This window comes from Crocodylus siamensis, chromosome 9 (assembly GCF_052110815.1).
Source record: "Crocodylus siamensis isolate JL-2025a chromosome 9, ASM5211081v1, whole genome shotgun sequence".
Lineage (NCBI taxonomy): Eukaryota > Metazoa > Chordata > Crocodylia > Crocodylidae > Crocodylus > Crocodylus siamensis.
Genome location: NC_143403.1, coordinates 62,912,458 through 62,934,641, shown reverse-complemented (window position 1 = coordinate 62,934,641; position 22,184 = coordinate 62,912,458). Strand labels below are relative to the sequence as shown.

The 22,184-nt window shown below is 43.5% G+C and overlaps 1 protein-coding gene across 1 annotated transcript in view; it reads left to right on the top strand.

Annotated features, from left to right (window-relative positions):
• LOC149857762 (endogenous retrovirus group 3 member 1 Env polyprotein-like) overlaps nt 1-21,970 on the top strand; it is a 38,715-nt gene extending 16,745 nt beyond the window's left edge. The window contains exon 2 of the mRNA XM_090063563.1: nt 19,271-21,970. The gene's annotated coding sequence lies outside the window, so the exon portion shown is untranslated. The remainder of the gene's footprint in view (nt 1-19,270) is intronic.
• The last annotated feature ends 214 nt before the right edge of the window (nt 21,971-22,184 follow it).

Sequence of the window (22,184 nt, the reverse complement as noted above, 5' to 3'; positions counted from 1 at the left end):
AGAGGACCCAGAACTAGCCAGCCCTCTACAAACAACTGTGAAAGAGCAAGGCAAAGCAGGAAGGAGGAGAACTCAAGAACTCTGACAGGAATCTGAGTGATCTGAAGCACCTGATTCATTCACACATAACATCTTTCAGGGCCAAGGAAATCTAATTGCAAGGCTCATGCAACAGAGGTGACCCTGACTGGCCTCAAAATAGAGACAGGCATCTGACTTTAGCACGGCACTTTTGACTAGGGTTTTCTCTGGAAGCAGCTGGAGCCCCACAGCCCCACCTGGGTTCTTTGTTACATTACAGAAGAGGGATGCAGAGAAAAGGCTGCTACTTACTTTTACAGAACAACCTGCCCCTAGGAATGCAATACTGAAAGGACAGCTTTGTACTGCCTGCTGCAAAGATTATTTGGTTGTAGTTCCATTTGGTCTATCCCTTGGTCATTTGTTATGGGTGGTCCTTTTCTGGAGCACGTAAAGTGCTAATTAGTAAGGGTGTGCAAAGTGGGCCCCATTTGATTCAAATTCAGATTTGGCCTGAATTGGGGATAGTGATTCGATTCGTTGATTCAGATCTCTATCCCCGATTCAACTTGGCCAAATCCAAATCTGAAGACTCAATGCCAATTTGGAGAATCAGCAATTCGGACATAAACACAGCTTTAAAAGATTTTTCTACATACCTTGAGGTACTAGCCTGGCTCATGAACGCTGTGATGCTAGGGCACATGGAGCATCCCACAGGAGTGCAGGGGGGCCTTCTACGTGCTTCCAGTCCACTTCCAGGTCTACCAGACAGCACGCTGGGCCCCCCCACCACATCTCCCTGGCTCAGTAATTGGTCACAGGGGGATCCCGGGTGACTCCCCACCCCAGGCCTAGGAGGCACCAGTCACCGAGCCAGGAGGGGGCAGGGGGGCCTCCCAGCGTGCTCCCCAGCAGACCTGGAAGTGGACCGGAAAGGCTTCTGGTCCACTTCTGGGTCTGCTGCCAAGCACACTGGGGAGCTCCCCGTGCTTCTGTGGGGCACTCCATGTGTCTCAGCATCACAGCACTCACCTGCCTGCTACCTGGAGGTATGTAGAAAAAACATTTAAAGCCGTCTCTATGTCTGAATCTCCAAATCTTTCCAAATCTCTCCAAATCGATTTGGAGGGTTCTGATTTGATTTGGAGAGATTAAAGGGTCCTTCAATTTGATTCAGATTCATAGATTCAGCCACTGAATTAGGCCAAATCTCCTTTGAATCGAATCAGGGACCGAAGCGTCGCACAGCCCTAGTCATTAGGCAAGCACAGACAAATTTAAAAAAAAGAAGTGGGGAAAAAATGATGAGGTAGAAGGAAACATATGGAGGAAACCAAAAGCAGGTGAAACTAAGGTGGTATAAAATAGCTCTCAGGCTTTGCATTTAGATTCTAAAGCAGGCCATAATACTCCATCTCAGCTCAAGCAGCTCTACCAGATATTGTCTAGTCTTTAGAAATTGTTTTTACACCTGTGATGTAGCTTTCACATTCACCACCCTGCCTGAATTACCATAAGCTAACATGGTAGCATCAATCACTGAGGGACCCTGTGCCTAAGAAGACGTGCAGGTAGGCACGCCAACTTGCACACAGCTTTCCTTCCTCGGTTCACTCTTGCTCCGGGGAACATGGTTTTTATAGCCCTTGAAAGGACATAATTTATTTTCCTGCCTCACAAAAGCTCCCTTCCTCCTTATGTTTCCTTGATCCCCTACCTCCCTCAGCCATTTGCAGTGAGACAATATTATGAGCCAGACCTGGACTCTGCACCAGAGTAGCAAATGGAGGAAAATTCTCACTCCCTTGTTTGGGTGAATAAGACAAAGGCCAGCTACCACTTGGACTGTAACATTCGCTACACTGCTCATTTTGCAATGTTGATGTGCCTCTTCTAGGGACTTCACATACATAGAGGTGGTCACTGCCTTTATCAGCAGTGCTAGAACAGGAATGACTTCTAAACAAGAAAAAGAAGTAGGGGGAACAAGGGAGAAATATCCTGTACTATATCCATTCAGCTGCTAAAGCAGGGAGCAGCTTCATATTAGTTCAGCCACTCTTTGGAGCAGACTTCCTAAACACTATTGATTTTTAAGATGAGTTAATTTGCACAATCCTCTGCCATTTAGCATCTATTAGCTGAAGTCATCATCAGCTATTCTGTGAAATTCAGAAATCCATGTTCTTTACAAACAAGCTCTTAGAAGAAACTGCAAACACTGGACCCGTGTCAGCCAGTGTTAGTGACTACAAAAGAACAAATTTCCCCCTGAATTCAATCTATAAAGCTCTGTCTCCTCTGTTACAGATTTAAATGCATTTTTACATTTAACATCAGCCTGGGAAGTGTTCGAAAAAAAGATAATATCTCATCTTTCTCATCCGCTGATTTCAAAGTACTTTGCAAAAAAGGCAAGCATCCCATTTTACAAGCGATGTAACTGAATCAGAGTTGCCCACTTGCATCCAAAGTTCCCCACAGGCAGAGCCATGGGCGACTGGTGCCATCTGAGTTGGGGTGGGGAGCACATGCCCCCCCCCAGTGACCAGTCAGCGACTGGGGGGGGGGATGGGGAGCCACAGCCACTTCCAAGAGCGCTGCAGCCACTTCATCCACAGTTTCATTCCAGCCGGCGCTTGCAGGGGGGGCACCAGCACTCCCGCCTGCCCCCACCCGTCACCTGCATGGCCTGACAGGTTTTGCACCAGTGCTCTCAGGGGGTGCACATGCACCATATACCACCTATGCATCACCACTGGGCAAAGCCAAGAAAAGAGTTCCCATCTCCTGAATCCTGGCACAGTGCACATTTCCCTAAGCACTCTACATTTCAAGAGGCCACAAAAGGCAGAACCACCCATATGTATACTCTAAGCTCTCTATTAAGGGCATGATCTGTGTTTAGTAGTTCAACATCAGACACTTAACATGCGACTTCGTTGGGGCTGTTACATGTGACTCCCTATGTGTCTGCAGTGCAGTATACTTTGAAGGTCAATGAGTAAATAATACAGCACTCTCATGGAATAACTTTGATATTCAGTGCTTGCTGAGGAAAATTCAGTGGCATGTATTTGCTGACCACTGCAAAGGTTGGGATGACTCACATTTAGAAGGAGCCATGAGCTTCAATTGAAGTGTCAGCTGGTTACTCCATAGAGCAAAATGATCCTGCCCCCTGCTTCCCTCAGCACCACTGAATGAAATCGCAGAGCCCTGGTGTTGCAAAGATTCGTGAATCTTCCATCCCATCCAGGAGAGCACGTCACAACTGCAAATGCTCCCTCTGCCTGAAGGAAGGTGTTTGCACCCAAAAGCTTGAAAAGAAGAATTTTTCCAACTAGTTTAGCTGGTCTAATAAAAGATAGCAGATTTATCCAGAGAACCTTGTCTGCTTAAAGACTCATGAGAGCACCTAATCTTTTACACTGCGAGTGATCCCTTTAAAGTCAATGAGACCAGTTGCCATGTGTTAAATTTAAGCTGGTTAATAAGCGTCTGCACAGTGAGCCTGGACTGCTGCGATTGCACCCCCAGACCCTGCTCAGGTTTGCAACAGAGAGAAGTTCTGTTTCACACAGTGTGTAGTTACCTTGTGGAACTCATTGCCCTGGGATGTTGGGGAGGCTGACGCTTGAACTGGATTTGAGAGGAGAATGGACAAATTCAGGAAAGACTGGTCTCTCCATAGGCATTTCAGACAAGAGCTAGGAGTGCAACCCAATAATTAGGTCTTGCTACCTGTCTGAATTCTGGAATCTGGAAGGGGAGAGGAGAAGGGAATAGACTGCTCTGCATATATTCTGCTTAACTACTTACCATCTGCAGGTTATCAGGCTAGATCCACCTGTGACCTGACCCAGGTTTTGACACACTTACGCTCTTAACTCTCACCAGTCCCATAAATGCATAAGGATGAAGAACCCTCAGATGGTGTATACATCATGAGAAGACATATTTTATTGGGTCCACAAAAATTAAGGTGCGGTGACAATGTTACTGACAGCCCCAGGGCTTTGTCACATGGCTTTATGGAAACAGTCTTGTACGTGAGGCTGGCTCAGCTCTGTCATCTTGAGCTGATGGCATTTTCAGTGGTATGACATTGTGACAAACAGCCCTTACCATATGGTTCTGAAATATCTCAACAAGTGGGAGGAAATGAGGACACAAACAGCATTGTTCCTAAAGATTTAACTTGACAGAGAATGAACATCGCTGAGTTCATTCTTTTTTTAATTAGCCATCATATGCATCCTTCTTGAAGTGCGGCGCCCAGAATTGCACGCAGTACTCCAGCTGCGGTCTGACCAGCGCCCGATAGAGGGGAAGTATCACCTATTTGTCATGCATCTGCTGATGCACGATAAAGTGCCATTGGCTTTTCTGATGGTTTCGTCACACTGCCGACTCATGTTCATCTTGGAGTCCACTAGGACTCCAAGATCCCTTTCCACTTCCGTGCCACCCAGCAGGTCATTTCCTAGGCTGTAGGTGTGCTGGACATTTTTCCTCCCTAGATGCAGCACTTTGCATTTCTCCCTAGATGCAATTTGCATTTCTCCTTCATATGCCTACAATGAGCCCAATCCAACATAGGTGCTGACATCAGCATGCAGGAGGAGAGCAGATCATTTTAACCCATCCAGGCAGTGAAAGGAGTGGGACTAGGGCAGACAATAAATAGCATCTACTGAGGATTTACCCAAATAAGGCACTTCACTTCACTGGGACCTGGGCCTGGGACACAGGAGACATGTTAAGGGGAATGCAGTCCTCAGTGAATTACTATGAAAGCAAAGCACCTCTCAGTCAAATATGCTAACAGATAGGCAATTTGCAATATAGATAAAGACGTTCCATATGGCTAGAACTACAGCTCGTGGAGTGGTGGCCCTTATATAACCTGGGAGTCTCACCCAGGTCTCCCTCTAAATTCATGAAAAATAGAGTATGCCTACATGGCAATTTCATCCCAAAGGGAAGGGATTGCAGCTAATCAAAGCCCTGAATTGATTTTTAAGAAATTACTTCTTTAAAAATGCCTCTGACCATCCTGATGGGAAGATCCATCCTGGGTCTTGTCTTGGGTCTTGTCTTTATACAACACCATTTAGCATTTCCTTCATGCATCTCCTTATCACTACACCTGGCTCTCATTTTCACTATGATCAGGTAGCTGCTGAAATCTGGACTCAGACCTTCCTGCATAATTCCTCTCTTTTGCATTTCATATATGTTGCATGCACCTGCTTCTCTACCTATCACCAGGTCTCTCCAGGCACCTCCTTAACCCTCCTCAAATGCAGCAAAGCTAACCGATCCTCACTTTAGTACAGTGATGCTCTATCTTTTGCTTGCCTGGGCCAGGGCCAGTCTGCATGCGAGATACAGGGCCAGTCTGCATGTGAGCCATGATCAGGTCCTGCACTGCCTCCTGAAGACCAGCTCCATCTCCCTCAGCCCCAATACGAAGGATTGGAGACCTCCAGCTGGCCCCAATGTCCCCAGATCGGACCAGGACCATTTCTGCCCATGGATCCAGCACGTTATCCAGCCCCTAAGGCTTCCCACAGGGCAATTGCTGGTACTATGCCCCCATCACCAAATTTCTGGACCCCAGAGACTCCTGCAGGGAGTGGATTTGCCTCATGGGCCAGGATTGAGCACCCCTGCTCTAGCAGATCTAAAAGAGAAAGGAGGGAATGATCTCCAGATATGATGAACTTTCATAAAAAAAAAAATCTCTGCCAGAGCCTGCTCCCACTGACAACCTGGAAACATCTCCACCGATCCCAGCACTTCTGGTCAATATGATCCCATCTTGTGTCAGGCTTTTTACCTTAGCGCCAACAACTTGGTATCCATTTCTAAGTAAACCTAACGTGCACCTCTCCACAAGATGCATCACAGCAACATAAGTTGCAGGAGGACAACAGCAGGGTTAAAAGCAAGATGCCTCATTCAAGAGAAAGTGTCACAACACTCTTAGTGTTCAGGTGCATTAAGACATTGCCGTGGGCTCACAAGCAAGCAAGAAGCAGTCAAGAATCGAACACACTGAATTTGTGCCTCTACATTCCCAGCTCTGCTGCACTCTCTCACTAAGGGCTGCGCACAAATCCCATTGATTTTTCCGACTGCTGCCCACAAACCACCAGTATAATCTCTATTTTGTTCAGATGGAGTCACTGGTTCAGTGGTGAGAATTATTGTGTAAGACTTCACATATTTATCAGGTCTGTGCGAGGCTTCAGACCGTGCTTCGGATCCAGAGAAGCTTTGGACGCGAGAAGCGGCATGTCTAGATCAAAGCACTGGGTTTCTTAATGTAAACCACTACAGAAAAGCTTCAGAGCCACTTTGGAGCAGGGGCCACCATCCCTGCAGCTTTCACCCTGCTGTGCTTTAACACACAGTGTCACCCTTGTCATGAGTTTTGCTCGTCTGCAGCTTGAGGTGCAGTTCCCCCCAAACCCCTGCACCGATCTTCTTGAAACTTGGCAGGCTTCATGGCCTCACCAAGGGCCATGACCCCTGCAGTTTCCACCCCCCTGTGGTGTAACATGTACACATGACATGAGTTTTGCTTTCAAGAATTTGGGGCGCAGTTCCCCCCAAGCCCCTCCACTAACCTCTTTGAAACATGGCAGGCTTCATGCTGTCAGCATAAACTACAATCTCCATCCAAATCAGACAAAAAACAACAACGTTATAGATATCTCATTGATTCCCCGTTATACTCTACGGCCAGATCTCCGAGATGGCTCTGAAGCTTCGGAGCCACTTCAGCCAAATCAAAGTGGGAACCCAGTCCAGAGCTCTGGATCAGATCCCTGGCATCCAAAGCAGCCGGATCCAAAGCCAGATTCAATAGCTGCCTACTCGCACAGGCCTAATATTTATATGTATTACAGAATGTGATGGGTGACAAGTTTCTTCACAAGCCAGACAGGTACAATAATGTCTCTTTCAAGAATGTAGGATAAAGATTTATGGAATGGTTATGCAATTATTCTATTGTCTACTTGGATAAATGACTTTTCCTCAACTGAGAAAAGTCTTTAAGTCTGTAGCAAACAAACTATGAGAATCACTGCACTTATGTCAGTGGGCTTGCTCCCATGCTTGAAGTTGGGTGTATTTTTAAGCACCTTTATGAATTGGGCCAGCACTGATTCTTCTTTCAGATGAATCAGTAAGGGCGTGTTACACAGATGTGTTAATGTGCATTAGCCTACATTAATGCACATTAAGGGCATGCATCTACACACGTGCACTCTTAGTGACCATTAATTTAAGCTAACTGCAGCTAAATTTGATACCAGCAAATGCAGGTATCAAATCTAGGAGCGATTAGTTAATGTGCATTAACACATGTGTAGACGTGACCTAACAAGGATAAATACCAAGCCAAATTCTTCTTCAGTGAAATCAGTGGAGGTATACAATGGTGTAAACCTAAACTTAGCCCTGTGTCTGACATTGTTTGGCATTCATATAAAATACTGCAATAAATCCCCAAACACTGTACCCTAACTTCTCCCATCACATTTAACTGTGACAATAGTCCAGACATTTGTCAGCATTCTTTCCATCCAATGCTTTATTTTTCATATCAAGGGTATCTAGTCAACAAGTACGGTACATTGATCTGTGTTTATCTACCTCTGGTTATTGCAGAAATCAAGTCTTTCTGAAACCATGTCATCTTCAGTCAGCAAGATTAAATGAAACCTACTTTCCAATAGGCTTAATCTTATTACTTTGAATGGAGTATTGATTCCAGCTAATTTTATCAGTCCATTTTGACAAGTTCTTTGGCTGGCTGGCTGGCTGTCATTTTGATAAATGGGAGCCTATCCATGACTGAAGGGGGAATATGACTGGTATTCATAGCAGAGGCTGTACCACCTGTAAAGTCATCAGGAGAAACAGCACTTCCTCTTAACTGAATAAGCAGAGATGATTAAGAGACATTAAGATGGTTGTTTTAGTTTGATGAATCATAATCACATTGTGCCTTAAAGCAGGCAAAGGTCAAACCAATTCAAGAACGTATGAATACTTCAAATTCCATCTCTTCAGCGATCACTGAGGCCCGGCGTGTGCTTGGCCTCCAAATGAGTAGCATCTGCCGTTTTGAATTTCAGGCACCCTTTTTCAATCACAAAAGCCTCATGGACACTGATCATACTATTTTCTCCATTTACAAACTGTCCAAATGTTGAGGCGTGGATACCAGATAAAGATGGTCTCAAGAACTAAATTAAGAAGGTGTATCTTAGCCATTCTAGCATTTGGATATAAATGTTGTTCTATCACCACCAGCCCTTTGTAAAATTAGCAGCTACCTGCAACATAGTATCATAGTACTTAGGGTCAGAAGGGAATTAAACAGATCACTAGGTCTGACCCCCTGCCCCGAGCAGGAATGGGTGCCGGGATCATATCACCCCAGCCAAATATCTGTCCAGCCTCCTCTTGCAGACCCCCAAGGTAGGAGAGAGCACCACTTCATCTGGGAGCCCATGCCAGAGCCTGGCAGCCCTAACTGTAAGTAATGTCTCCTGATGTCCAGCCTGAACCTACTCTCTAACAATTTGTGGCCATTATTCCTAGTAACCCCAGGTGGTGCCCAGGGGAACAGAGCCTCCCCCAATTCTTGCTGGCCCCCCGGTGAGTTTGTAAATGGCCACCAGATCCCCTCTCAGCCTTCTCTTGTGGAGGCTGAACAGGTTCAGGCCCTTTAGCCCTCTCAATGCTAGCCTCATCCCTCTTGAAGTGTGGCACCCAGAACTGGATGCAGTACGCCAACATCTGGTGTTAGAGAGCTGTTCAGATTCATCATTTTCACCTGGGCTCCTTTCTCCTACTTGCTAAAGATAATATCTGCTAGGACAGCATTTCTCAGCCTTTGGGTCACAGGAATATATGAAAGGGTCGCAAACAAACTTAAAAAAAAAATGGATCAACAAACTTTAAAACTGGATTCTCCTTTAAAAAAGAACAGTGTGGGAAACCATGGGTTTTCCCTTGCAGTCTAGTAGAGTTCCAGCCTGCAAGGGGCTGCTTGAGTTCCCCCTGCCCCACACACGGGGGGGGGCTGGGAACTGGGGGCAGGGAGTAGTGAGTCAGGAGTGAGCGACACCGGGTCAGGACTGGCCATCAATGTTTACAAATGGGTCCTGGTACAAAAGAGTACCACTGTGCTAGGGAATATCTAACCACACTATATTCCTTCTACACTTGACCAGATTAGTTATGGTGCCGAAATGCACAAACGTGGATGAATTGCAAGCTTGGGCAATACAGTCTTTACCTCTTCCTAATATGAACTCTCACAGGCCCTGATTTCCAGCCAGCTTTAAAACTGTCCAAATGATTAATGTTGGCCTTTTCCTACCACACTGCATCTTTGTTTGAATAGGAGGAGGACTAAAGCATATGAAATGCCAAAAAAAAAAGAGCCCAAAAAACCTCTTATATTTAATGAGTGCAAATTCATGCAATACAGTGTTTAACCCAAAAACTTACATAATCTTTAGATTCTGCTCAATTTATATATCCACAGCTTTCTGTATAAAGATGTCCTTTTATCTGGTTTGCTACCTAATGATAGTTTGAAAGGTATTAAAAGGGCTGATCAGCAAATATTACATTTTAATAAGGCAACTGCCCAAAAAATCAGGACGTCTTTGAAACAGATTTAAAGAAAAGACAGCTTCTTGAGTATTTTCAGCCACCAGAGTCCAGTCTCATCAAAAGATTTGTCACTCTTGGTTATGCAATTATTCTATTGTCTACTTGGATAAATGACTAAAATATTAAAACATCATCAGAGTCTTCTTGAAGGAGGTAGAAACGAGCGCCAAAAGCCTTGCATGTATAGATTATAAATCTGCTATCTATATTTCTGAACGTGTCAGACTACAATACATCTAGATACAAAAATCTGTTTACCCGATATGTGACCTTGATTGTTCTTTGGATGCTTCTCAGATCCACTGTACCTGATAATAATATCTGGTATTCTATTATAGTGTATTTTTCAAACCCAATTACGATACTATGGTTCCCTTCTGAAGTATGAATCTCATTCCTCATTAAAGCAAGTTCTTATCTTCAAAAGTTCAAAGGAATGAATTTTATTCTTCCCCTCACCCCTTCTGCTTTGCATAGAAATCCTAACAAGATCTTATTTAGTTTTTGGAAGCAGAATTGAAAAAATATAAGCCTTTTGACTTGCCTCACGCCAGCAGGAATACAGGCTATTTCTTTGCTGCTGCTAAATATAAGACTATTTAACATGCATTGGTCTACCTGGGGCCCAGAGTGACTAATGTATATATGTGCTGTAAAAAAAAACTAGGCAGCCCAAACAGGAAAAAGATGAGAGCCTTCCTTACCATCCACAATTTATCCCCTTTCTATTTGAATCCAAAAGTGGCTTATCCCAGTGTACAATTAATTATACTTTACCTGTAGTAATAGCTTGGGAGGGGGGGTTCCTTTGCCCCTTTCCTCTTCTCTGAAAAAGAGAAAGGACTGACAAAAAGCCTACAATTTTATTCTTACTATAAAGATTCAGGATGATTCATTAGAACCCTTAGCTCTCTAAACAGTGTGGGATTTATTTATGATCTTGGAGATGAGGCGACTAGTATTATTTTATCCTTTTCAAAGATGAACAAACAGAAGCTCAGGGAGCTGGATTCTGGAGGGCTCTGACATGTGGGTATAAAACTTGACCATTACTTCAGTCCCAGGGACCCAAACATATATTCAGACGCTTTCCTGAATAGTGAAGTCAGACATTTATCCGCAGTCACACGTCACAGTAAGTCCATAATAATCAGTTCATGAAAGGAATTGTATAAGTTAGGGCCTGTCATAACCAGTTCCTTCCAGTCCTCTAATCCCATGAATGTAGAACCAAGAACCCAGAAGCCTTGGCCTTAGCTTTATCCTCTGCCATGTGTTTTTTCCCATTGTTTCTGGAGTATACACTTCTTAGATCATAAGGAAGGGACTACAATCTGACTTTCCATGTAATGCAGACCAAACTAAGCCACCCAGTAATTCCCACCCCAGAGGTATCTATTCCTTCCTTCATTTAAGTTAATGGGAAGATGCATACAGCTATTTCCTCACTTCGTATCTGAAAGGACGGTTTATTAAGTTCCCGTTTGGTTCCTGATTTGATCTTGCATTTGCATTTGCAATGTAAAATCCAGCTGAACTAGAAGATTGTATTATGCACATCCATGCAGTAACAAATTCCTCAAGATGTTTATTTTTTCAGTGTCCCGGACTATCCAAAAATGCTTATTTACACGTATGAATAATGTTATCATGAATATTAAGGACCTAGTTCAAGCTCAATATTTGCTTAAAGTTTTACTGTGTTCTGAGAAGCAAACAAAAACAAACAGGGAAAGCAAAAGAACTGGATGTATTTCAGGCCTTAGTCACCAAAAGACTTCAAAGTCTCAGGAAGAGACCGTTGGGAATTTGATCCAAATTTATCCTTCTTGTGCACAGTGCACTTTAAGGCTTCCTATTAAACAGCTACCTCTAAAACCATACCCAGCATCTAACACAGCATCTGTTAGTCACAGAGGAGCAAGAAACTAGAAGGATTCAGACTAAAGCTCACATGATCCAAAGTCAAGTCCCATCCAGCAAAGATGTCTGGAATGACCTTGGGGAAGACATTTAACTTCTGTCTAGTCTCTTCAACCAAAAGCTATTTGTGACTGGGGCTGCTTATTGCTCTCCATGTATGTAGTACCTAGCTGAGTGGTGCCCTGAAATCAGTTGACGTCTCCCAGGACTACAAAACCATCCCTGTGGTCATAGTACTGTCATTTTATCCTATTTAATATTTGAAATGTTAGCCCATGCAGTGACATATGACAGCAGCTAAAGGTGTTCAGCATTTCTGATGGGGTACTAGATACCCTGCAAGAAAGAGAATTTAGCTTTGCATTTGGCTTGTGGCAGTGCTTGCCATTTACCACCACCAAGCCATACTACTGTGCATATATACATGCATCTCTGCACACGCACATACATACACTGATGGAATTTGCATTGAGCAGCATTAAAAGGTTCCTTTTTCCCTTTCCTTATTCTCAGCATCCATCACGATCCCACCCCTATTTTCATTTTCATTTTCCGGAAGGAAAATAAAATTTAAAAATGCTCTTAGACATCAGATGTCGCCTGCATGCAAAGTAAGTATTAGACCACCATCCTCCCACCTAGACCTGATGGTCTCTGTTCTAATGAGCAGACTGTACAGTCCCTCCCAGCTACAGCCACTTTCAAAGCAATTTATCAATACATATAGCAATGTCAAAGATGACTCTTTAAATTAACTTGTTCTTTCTTCGGGAAGAAGGGGAAAAAAAGCAATAGTGCAACTTATAATAGAGGAAAAAATAGTAGCCAGCTGAAAATCTCTGTCTCTCTAGCTTGCTTATTAGCAGACATGTTTCTTGACTGCAGACCTGCCCTCATAGTAACCAATTTTTCTGCAGTGCAGTCCACATGTTTTGCATAATATCACGGGACTGGATTTGTTCCACAAGATCAGTGGCCTTTTTGGCTGGAAAAAATCACATAGGAAGGTCAAAGTGCAAGTGCCACAGCTTCCGTCCTGAGCAAAACTGCAGAGACTACATTATTGAGATCCGGAGGAACACATGGCCTCAAACAAGAGACAGAATAGAGATGAGATTATCAGCAGAATGAGAAAGGGAAAAAGAGACTTACACTGCAAGAAGATTCCAACCTCTAAAAAAACCAAAAAACTATGCCATTTTGTAAAAAGAAAGAATTTACAAAATGTCTTGGAAAGGGCAAAAGCAAAAATAGCTTAATAATAAAGCATTTGGTTACAAAAATATTCAGGCAAGATGGAGCTTAGAAGAACAAACTCTGTCCTCCCAGCTCAGCTGTGGTCCCCAAGACTTCTAAAGTCCTGGCAAGTCTGTTGGGGAGCCCAGGCTCCTAATATCCTGGGCCTGCGGCAGACAGCCTGGAAGCCCGGAGACCACCAGCATATGGCACGGTTCTCAATGTTTCCAGACTCCCTACTACAAAGCAAAGGACTTGCACGGTCACAGCTCCAGTTTTGAGCTAACTTGTTTCATGGTCAGTCTCTTCATTCATTCCTTTACATTTCTGGGTCACTACTCTAGTCAAATATGCTTCATAGCATAATGCTAAGAAGTTATTATGGCTCAGCCAGGAAAGATCACTCTTGTGAGAGCTCCACAGCTAGTCTGTGCTCAGTAATGGCCCGGACGGCTCATTTCGTAAGGGCTTTCCATCCATCTCGCTGAAATGCCACTTTGATCTTGCTCAGCGTTAAACAAAAGCCTGGAGATGAAAGGGCTGCAAGTCCAGGTACTTATTTAAAAGTGCCTCTTTGAACTTGGCTGAGCAGTAAATTAATTAAGTTCCTTGTCTAAGTAAAAATGCATTGGCCTGAGACTATGTTGGGTTTCAGGCAATCTTAATGTCTTCCCAAAAGTGATGCATAGTTAAGAAGGGGTGTGAGGAGGGATGGAAGGATTGTAATTGCACGGTGCTTGCATTTGTAGACAGTCCTAAAATATTAACAGGAGGTCGCAAGGCTCTGATCCCGGTGGAGGGAAGTGAAGCACTAAGGCACAGCATGCAGTGCAGATCAGCAGGATCGTTTCATCTCCTAAGAGGACTGTGAGATGCAAGATGAGTGACCTCAGCCATCGAGAGTGGGAAGGATCCACTAAGCATGAATCACTCATCTCTCATTGCCATGGAAATGAAAAGGGAAGCGATGATACAAAACACGTCAAAAGCGGGGAGTGGGTCACAGCAAAGTGCACCCATGAGGCACCAGAACATAGGGGATCCTTGCTCTGTCACAGGGGCTGTCTGCACCATAGCTACTGCTTTGACTCCAGCTTGTGCAAGCATACCCAAGCCCGCTGAGCAGAAAGACTGGAATCGGCCGAGTAAAGAGACTGAGAGGAAATGCAGACCCTAGGAGTGGGGCATTACATTCAGATCAAGGGCTGAAGCAAGAGGACCCTGTAACTTGGCATCGGTGTGGCAGGGAAAAAGAGGGAGAAAAAAAAAGGCAGACAGGATGACTAGTTGCAGCCCTCAGAAGCTGGGACAATCCTAGTGAGGGTTACCTTAGGACTGACTTACTCATTTCAAAGCGAGCTGGGCTCCTAACCCCTGTGGCAACTTTTGAATTTCACAGAGCAGCACCTAAAAACCTTTGCAATCCAGGGTTCATATTTTCTGTGTTTCAGTCCCGCATCTGAACAATGGTGAAAAATAACAGGTTTCCCTCTCATAGCTGCTGAGAATAACTCTGCTCTGTTTGGGAAGTTCTCAACTGGCATGGCCCTAAGTACCTAAGACAGAAGTATACTGTATACATTCAATTTGTACACCTGTTTTTTTCTTGAAGGAAAAAAAATCAGAGATTATTGGAGATACCAGCTGCTAGCCAAACCAGCTACAAAGCACATGGCCATTATCATTCTTGCCCAAAAGTGTTTAATGGCTCTCTGCTAACACAGCTGGTAAGATTCATTATCTTGAGAAGGAGGTTACAGAAATGGCGAGTGGTCCCTTCGCAATCTTGGTCACATAGGCACTTATATCCCAGTGGTTCACACGAGTGGACTGAGAATGGGCAACGACCGTGAAATACTCTGTTTGCCAAACTTGCCCTCCTCATCTCAACTCTCGTGTCCCACTTAACAGTTTTAAAACCAAACTGCAAGCAATGGCTGAAGCACGCCACTCCAACCGGCTGCGAGATGCTTTAAGGCGTGAAATACTGAATATTTTATGTTTGATGATGATGATACTGAGCATGCTTTCAAAGCAAACACCTCAGCAGTCCTAGAAAAAGAGCTGGCTTCCAATGAAAGGCGAGGGCTTGCTGATGCCTCCATTTCAAAGAACAGTCTACTACTATATTTTGAATAATTCTCATTGATATCGTTTCAGATGAAATCTATGCATGTTTCATACCTTATCTTTTTCTTAGGAGAATGCTTCTCTCCGGGTGTTTGCTTTCCTTTCTCTTGCGGGAGTTTTCAGGCCTGAAGTTTGTTTTCTGTTCTAGTGTGCCAATGAGAGCTGGTAAAGGTTATGCTATATGCCGAGTCAGGAATTGCGCTTCTGGACTTCACTGACAACCTAAGGAAGTTCTAATGATGGATGTCTTGACATATTTTGTGTCACACACCACGCATTTCTTAAATGCTATTGTTTTGAAACGTCTTATAAAACGCAACTGGAGCGTCCCATAATTTAATCTTTCCTAAGTTTTACAAATGGCTGCGACTCCTTAAAAGAGGGCAGTTGTAGTTCACAAATTGCACTAGAGCAATTAAAAAAAAACCCCACTTATGACTGAGGAACTATTTCCCTGAATAGCTTCATTTTTTCAGCTGTGGTGACAAAGCTGTTCTTAAAGATAGATACACAATAAAGCTCTTTTTTTTTTTTCCTTATTAGAAAATTTTAACTTCCCCAAAAGCTGTTTAATACTTGAAAATAACACAGTCATTTTTTTTTTTATTTGAGGGTGGGAGGGAGAAGAGGAGAGCAGAAATGGCTCTTGGATGACAGTAAAAACAGGAGACAATGATTTTTATAAATGGGAATGCATAGGGAATGTTAAAATTACAGGCACTGCTCTACTGTCTACACATTTCTATGGCTATGGGTCAATAACCCAATCTCTGATTGCAAAACAAATAAGTAAAATTTGCCACTTGCATCACTGGAAATGTATTTCACTACAGCAAGTATGCGTCTTAAATAGGGAGCAGGAGCAGTATAGCTCCCTGCATGGACTCCATCCCAAAATAGCAGACATTCAGTTCTGGGAAAATTACTTTATTTTTCTTGAGTCAAGTGATAGGTGTTTCATCCAACAACAGCACTGCCATCCCCATTATGCTCATACAGATAAACCCAAAGCAACAAGTAGTTAATTGTCAATAACAGCACACCGTGTTTATGTGTTTCAAAAAGTACCAGGACACACATTTGCCCATCATGTATTAAAATGCACTGCTATAAAACTGACTGATTCCCTAAACCACTTCCTGGGGTAAAGCAACAAATACAATGCCAAATGGTTAATCAGTCCCTCACTGCTCCTTAATTAACAACTGCAGGAGACCTCCTTAATTGGTGTCTGACAGTTGATTTGAACAGACAAATTAACTGTCATTCAGCCCTTGATTGGCAATCAACTTTGTTTCCTATAACCTGGATATAACCACTGAAGATCATTTCTGAAGACCAGACTAACTCACCAGGTCCTTACCTTGACATAGTTAAGTCTTGATAGTCTTCTATCATGATTTTAGTGGTGATGTTGAATTGCAACACTGCATATGCTCTACTATTGCTCAATATGGTCTATATTAATACAAGCAGTAGGCTGTCACTGTTCACAGAGGAGGCAGTAACAAGGAGTGCACTGGTTATTTTATAACTGGAATCATTTATTATTGAACAAGAGAGTTCAAAAAGCGCTATAAAATCAATTAATAATTTTATGCACTTCATCTAGGCTGAAAAATGATTTTGTCCACCATTGCTTTCCAAGCTGATCTTTCAGGGAAAAAAAGCAAGACAGGAAAACCTTGTAAAGTTGCATTTTGGTCATCAAGACACTCTGGAAACCTAGATTAAAGATGCCATTAGTTAAATGCTTAAATTTGTTTAGGAGACAAAAGTCTTCTACATATGTAGAGGGTCACAGATAACCAACCTGGAAGAAAACCAACTGGTTAATGAAGAAATTCACTTTGAGGACGTGACCCAGAGCTTGGCCGACTTGTTGTAGCTGAAGACCCGACTCCGTTTTGTTTACTCATTCAGGTAATTGATTCAGAAGAGCATATACCTGCAAGATACTGAAAGTTATAAGAGACTTGCCATTTTTGCACTTGCGCAAAGCAGAACTGGAAATAAGCACTTCTGGAAACAACAATTAGATCAAGTGCAAGTTCTTCAGGATAAGAAATCTGCAATACCATGAAGTTAAGTGAATACAGCTACATGAAGACCCAAGGTCTTGTTCTGACCAGGTTTTAGAGTTACGATGATAGAAATCTAGACCAAGTTGCATTTTAGTATGTGCTCATCTAGTCAAAATTCAAACCCTGTTGTTGTTGGGCTGGAACGACCAATGTTCATGCTTTAGGTCTATAAAACAATTTAAGTAACTACAAGGGGCATCTTTAACTGTGGTTTCCAGAGTGTGCTGCAGATCAAAACTGAGTTTTAATAACCTCCCCTGAGGCTTATCTCACTACACACATGCTAAAATGTGATCTGCTTTGTCCTTACTCAATTTCTGAAGTTAGTTAAATGCCGTTACAGAATGGCTACCAGTAGCCCCAAAGGAATAGGTAAATCAATTTGAAACCATTGTGGAACTCTACCCAAATCTTGATTCCTAAGCTTTGTTGTGGGGGGAAACTTACTTTGATTTCAATATCTGTGCCTACCTCCCTGTGTTCCAATTCCCCCAGAAGCCAAAGTACCTAGATTTAGTATTGTATTTCCAGCTCAAAAGCAAGCAGAAGGAACCAGAGATATTGTAAGGCAAGTTATTCTAGTTAGATATAACATCCCAATATTACAGACGTCACAGTTTCAGAAAAGCATCCTGCATGAATGGATCCTGTAGCAGGGCACTAAGGTCAGGTGACCGGAAGGGGCGGGGCCTAGCTCCCATTTAAACCCCAGGGCTGAGGCCACGCAGGCAGTTCCCTGCTGGCAATCAAGGGGGTGGGAGTTCTGCCTGAGTAAGGAAAAGGAAGAGGTCCGAATGCCTGAACAATGCAATACTGGTGAGAGATGGAGAAACCCTGGAGTGGCTCGAATGTTGTTATAGTCAGATGGTTTAGATTTATGTTATAGCCAAGGAGTTTGTGCTTTGTTTACTGTCAGACCGGAGGTTTGGGTGAGGCTATTAGGGGTTGGAGGAGGCCTCATACGGGACCCACAGCCACATGGAGATCCCAACCCCAGAGAGTGGCAGCAAGAAGCCCCAGAGAGGCAGTGACCGACGAAGGCCAGAAAGGCAACATGGGGAGTGAGCTAACCCCAAATGCCAAAAAGAGTGCAGTATTTAAGAGTGTGCCAACTCCGAGCATGAAAAGGACACAGTATCGGGCATGTGCCAACTCCGAGTGCCTAGTAAGGCAGAGAGTGACAAGGTCACTGAGGGCCCCAGCACCCAGGGAGGCGCAGCAAGAGAGACAGGGCTGCAGAGGGCCCCTGTGAAAGTGAGGTGTCAAGTAAGACCGAAGAACATCCAATACATCTGCGAGGCTTGGGGCACGGTATAGGGATGGTTGGAGCCACGCATAGCCCATAAGGCCAGGGTGCATGAAACGCCCATTAGAGGAACAGGGCAAGTGATAGCAGAAGAACCATGGACAAGAGGATGAAAGGCAGCCTCTCTTCAATATAAATAAGACCAAAGATGTGGCGGGTGAAATAGAGGCTGCTCGTAGGCAGCTTGGCGCAGTACAGAGGGCAACTAGGGGAGAGCATGGCGACCCTAGATGCTCCTCCTGTTACAGATCCCTTGGCTCTTGTGTGCTAATCTGATGCTGAACAAGCCCAAACAAAAATGGCAGGAGGATTTGAAGATAAAACACTGGCCATTTTCCATTCTCTATTTTCTACTGTCTTTCCCAATCTACTGAATTTTACAAGTGAGATGTTCTTTCATTTCCTGAGCAAATTAAAATTCTGTAGTGTTCCCCCATGTGCCAACTCCTCTGTCCCCACATACAATTTACAACCCTGCTCATTCCCCAACACACACAATCACATACATTAGTGCATGGAACAGTACATTATAAAAGGTTTAAAAATGGGACATATCCCCCCCAGCAAAATAAGAAAATGTCAAACTGACAAGAGTTGGACCCATTCTTGTTGATCAAAGGCCCGAGGGCAGGCATAAACATGAGTGTGTAAATCCATTAAGAAGCACCAACATAGCCTAGGATCCACTCTCAATTATTGGCAAGGCTCCATCTTCAAAAACATATTCCTTAAGGTGACATAAGTTAGCAAGACCATGGGTCTTCATGTAGCTGTTCCATGCACTGACAGGAGTTAGTCAGTTAGTATGATACTTAAAGTGACTGACAACTAAAATATGGCTGCTTTCCATTTCCCACAGCTGGTGACAATGGAGGCTCATACCAAGTTCAGTGCATCACCTGAAGACTAAAGCACGCACTCCAATTTTATAAGACACATGCTGCATTTTTCCTTTAGCTGCCTTAATATCTTGCACTTATGCAAGAAACATTTGGCTTTGCCTCAGATACCATGTGTGGGACAGATGAATATACATCATGAACCTCATTTTGCAGAATCTGATGTCCACGTGCATCAAGCTAAAGGAAGAAGTGGGATCAAATCCCAGGTGCTGCAACGCCATTCTCTATTAGATTGGTATTATCTGGTATTTCTTAACCTCCTCTGACTGGCAGCCCTTATTCCAGGGTTGCTCAACCCACGGCCAATGGATCCACATCATCCAGCTGGCAGAGCTCCCCTTAGATGGTGGATGAGAGGCAGCAGCATTAATTGCCACTGCCCAGTTGTCAAATTTCTGGACTCAGAGGGAGTGCTGTAGGTGGATAGCGTGGCCCTGAACACTGGATTGAGTGCACAGTGCCACGGCTGTGCAGGGCATGATTCAGGCAGTCTGAGGCCAGAACCAGGCATGTGGGGCCTGAACCAGGTGGTGCAAGACTGAATCTGGGTGCACGGGACCCAATCCAGGTAGCTTGATGCAGGATCTGGGCACACCGGCCCCAACCCCACATGGGATCCAACCTGTGGACTGGCTCTGCACTGCTCATGTCACCTACAGGGCTGAAGGTTTGGGCACTACTACCTTATTCCAAGTCAGAAATCATCACAACCCCTTTACTTTTTATATAAACATAAGAGTAAAACAGCATCGATAGCAACAGACAACTGATTCAATGATTTTGCTGAGAGGCTGACATAGAAGACCTGACCTTGCAGGGTGAAGGATGTTCAGAAAGTGAGGGAGTGAGTTTTTTGTTAGTTTCCAATTGCATTTAATGGTCATCACCTCACAACCCCACCTCCTGATCACTTCACTGGGACACAGGAAGCACCCAAGAAGAAATGCCACACTAGACCACCAAGGAAGAGAGGACAGGCTACAAATGGTCTTTCATTTCCCCTTTTAAGTCGTTAGCACCACGTTACTGTTACTTTGAAATGAGAAAATGAAAACCCACTACATGTCAAGCTGTTTGAAAAACAACCCATGCACTCTTTAAAATTTTACATTAGTCAAATCACTGTAGGCAAATGTTGACCTGCATTAGAACATCAGCCGCCCATAGATGACAATGAAGAATAAATGCAGCTCTTCCCACTTCCTCAGCTGTCAAGCCATAATTATTTACATTCATTCCATTTCCAATTGATCAAAAGCAATTGCCTTTGTCACTGTGCTTGGTGACTGGGACCGATTTGACATCTGTGGCTACTACTTCCAAAGAGAGTGGGAAACTGCTTGGAAGTTAATGATATATAGCTGCAGAAAAATAAACCTCGCCTGAAGTTTAGCTGGTGGAAGAAAATGTATAGTTTGTTGAAGAAACCTTGACCCTAGGAAGTGGTAGCAGACAATACTTTTGTATGGAAGTTCAAATTTTGCCAGGTCATTTATCAGCCATGACAGTGGCTACAGTAGAAGGATTTAGTAGAAAAATCTACACAAAAGGAACATTATTTTCCTCCTGCCTAGCTGAATGGAAACAACTGTTGGGATGTCATCAGTGCATGGTATTTTGAATGCCCTATGTGACATTCTGTAGAACATGTGTGTACAAAAGGTGCTTGTAAATGGTAGTGGATGAAGAGTCTGAAAATGGATATTGATTTTAATAAGACAACCAGCTTTTTCCTCTTCTTTCAACACTGATAGGACTCTTCTATTGTTGTAATGGCTGGTTGGACCTTCCACGTAGGTGAAAGGCTGTTGTATTCAATTCTATCATGTCTTTAGACTTCTCTACTAAGAAGTATCCTGAATGCATTATGTCTCTCTGCGGGAATGATCTAACATACAAGACTTTATTTATTTATTTTTTAGATGTCTGTGTTGTTTCTGCTGAAAATTTTGACCTCCAAAAAATTGCCTTTCCCTTTCTTTTGGATTCAGCGGAATCTTTTTTTATTAAAAAAAATGAAATATTTCAGCTAGAAATAGAAATGCTTTGGTTTGGAAATGCTTGTGCTCTTTCTTTCTTAAAGTTCGGAATTTGTTAAATCAATTATCGGGAGTTTTTCTGAAGAGAAAGCTCACATAGAAATTTTTGGCCATCACTAGACAATATTTTTTAAAATGAGAAGGAAATAATGTCTATATATGATGACTTGTAGGTAAGGGGTACCAGACCACTGCTGAGATGACTGAAATCATGACACCTAGCAATGATACAACCATCTAAAAATCTCTACCTGCCACACAAGAACAGCAAGCTTTCTTGTCCAGCAGTTGACATCTCTGCAGTAGCCACTAGCTACCAAATCCAGTATGAATGCAATCCAGACCTGGTCATCAGGGCACATGGTTCTGGACTAAAGATAGCTTGAGCCTAAGCTTATCCTTATTGGTACCTTTATTATACCCTTATCCATTATACCCTTGGGTAACAGAGGCAGATCTTGTGGGTTGGGCAATAGACATACCCAGGGGGCACAGTCTTCCTCCCAGGAGTTTTCCATGGGCTTGGCCTAAGCTATTACAAAGGCTTCCTCTCCCTCCTTGCCAGCAACACAGCACCAGGAAAATGAAATTGTCAGTGCTTGAGGGGAGGCTAATACCTGCCAGAAACAGAATTATCTCAGGACCTGGGCTAGGAATCATCCTGAAAATCATATTTCTTTCAGACCCTGGGCCCTACCACATTCAGATCCAAGCACAGAAGTAATTTGCTCAACATCTTTCCTGTGGTAACGTCATGAAGAAATACTACAAGTGAACAAATCATTCCTCCAAGGAGAGGAATTTATATTTGCCATCAGAAAGTAAAACTGGG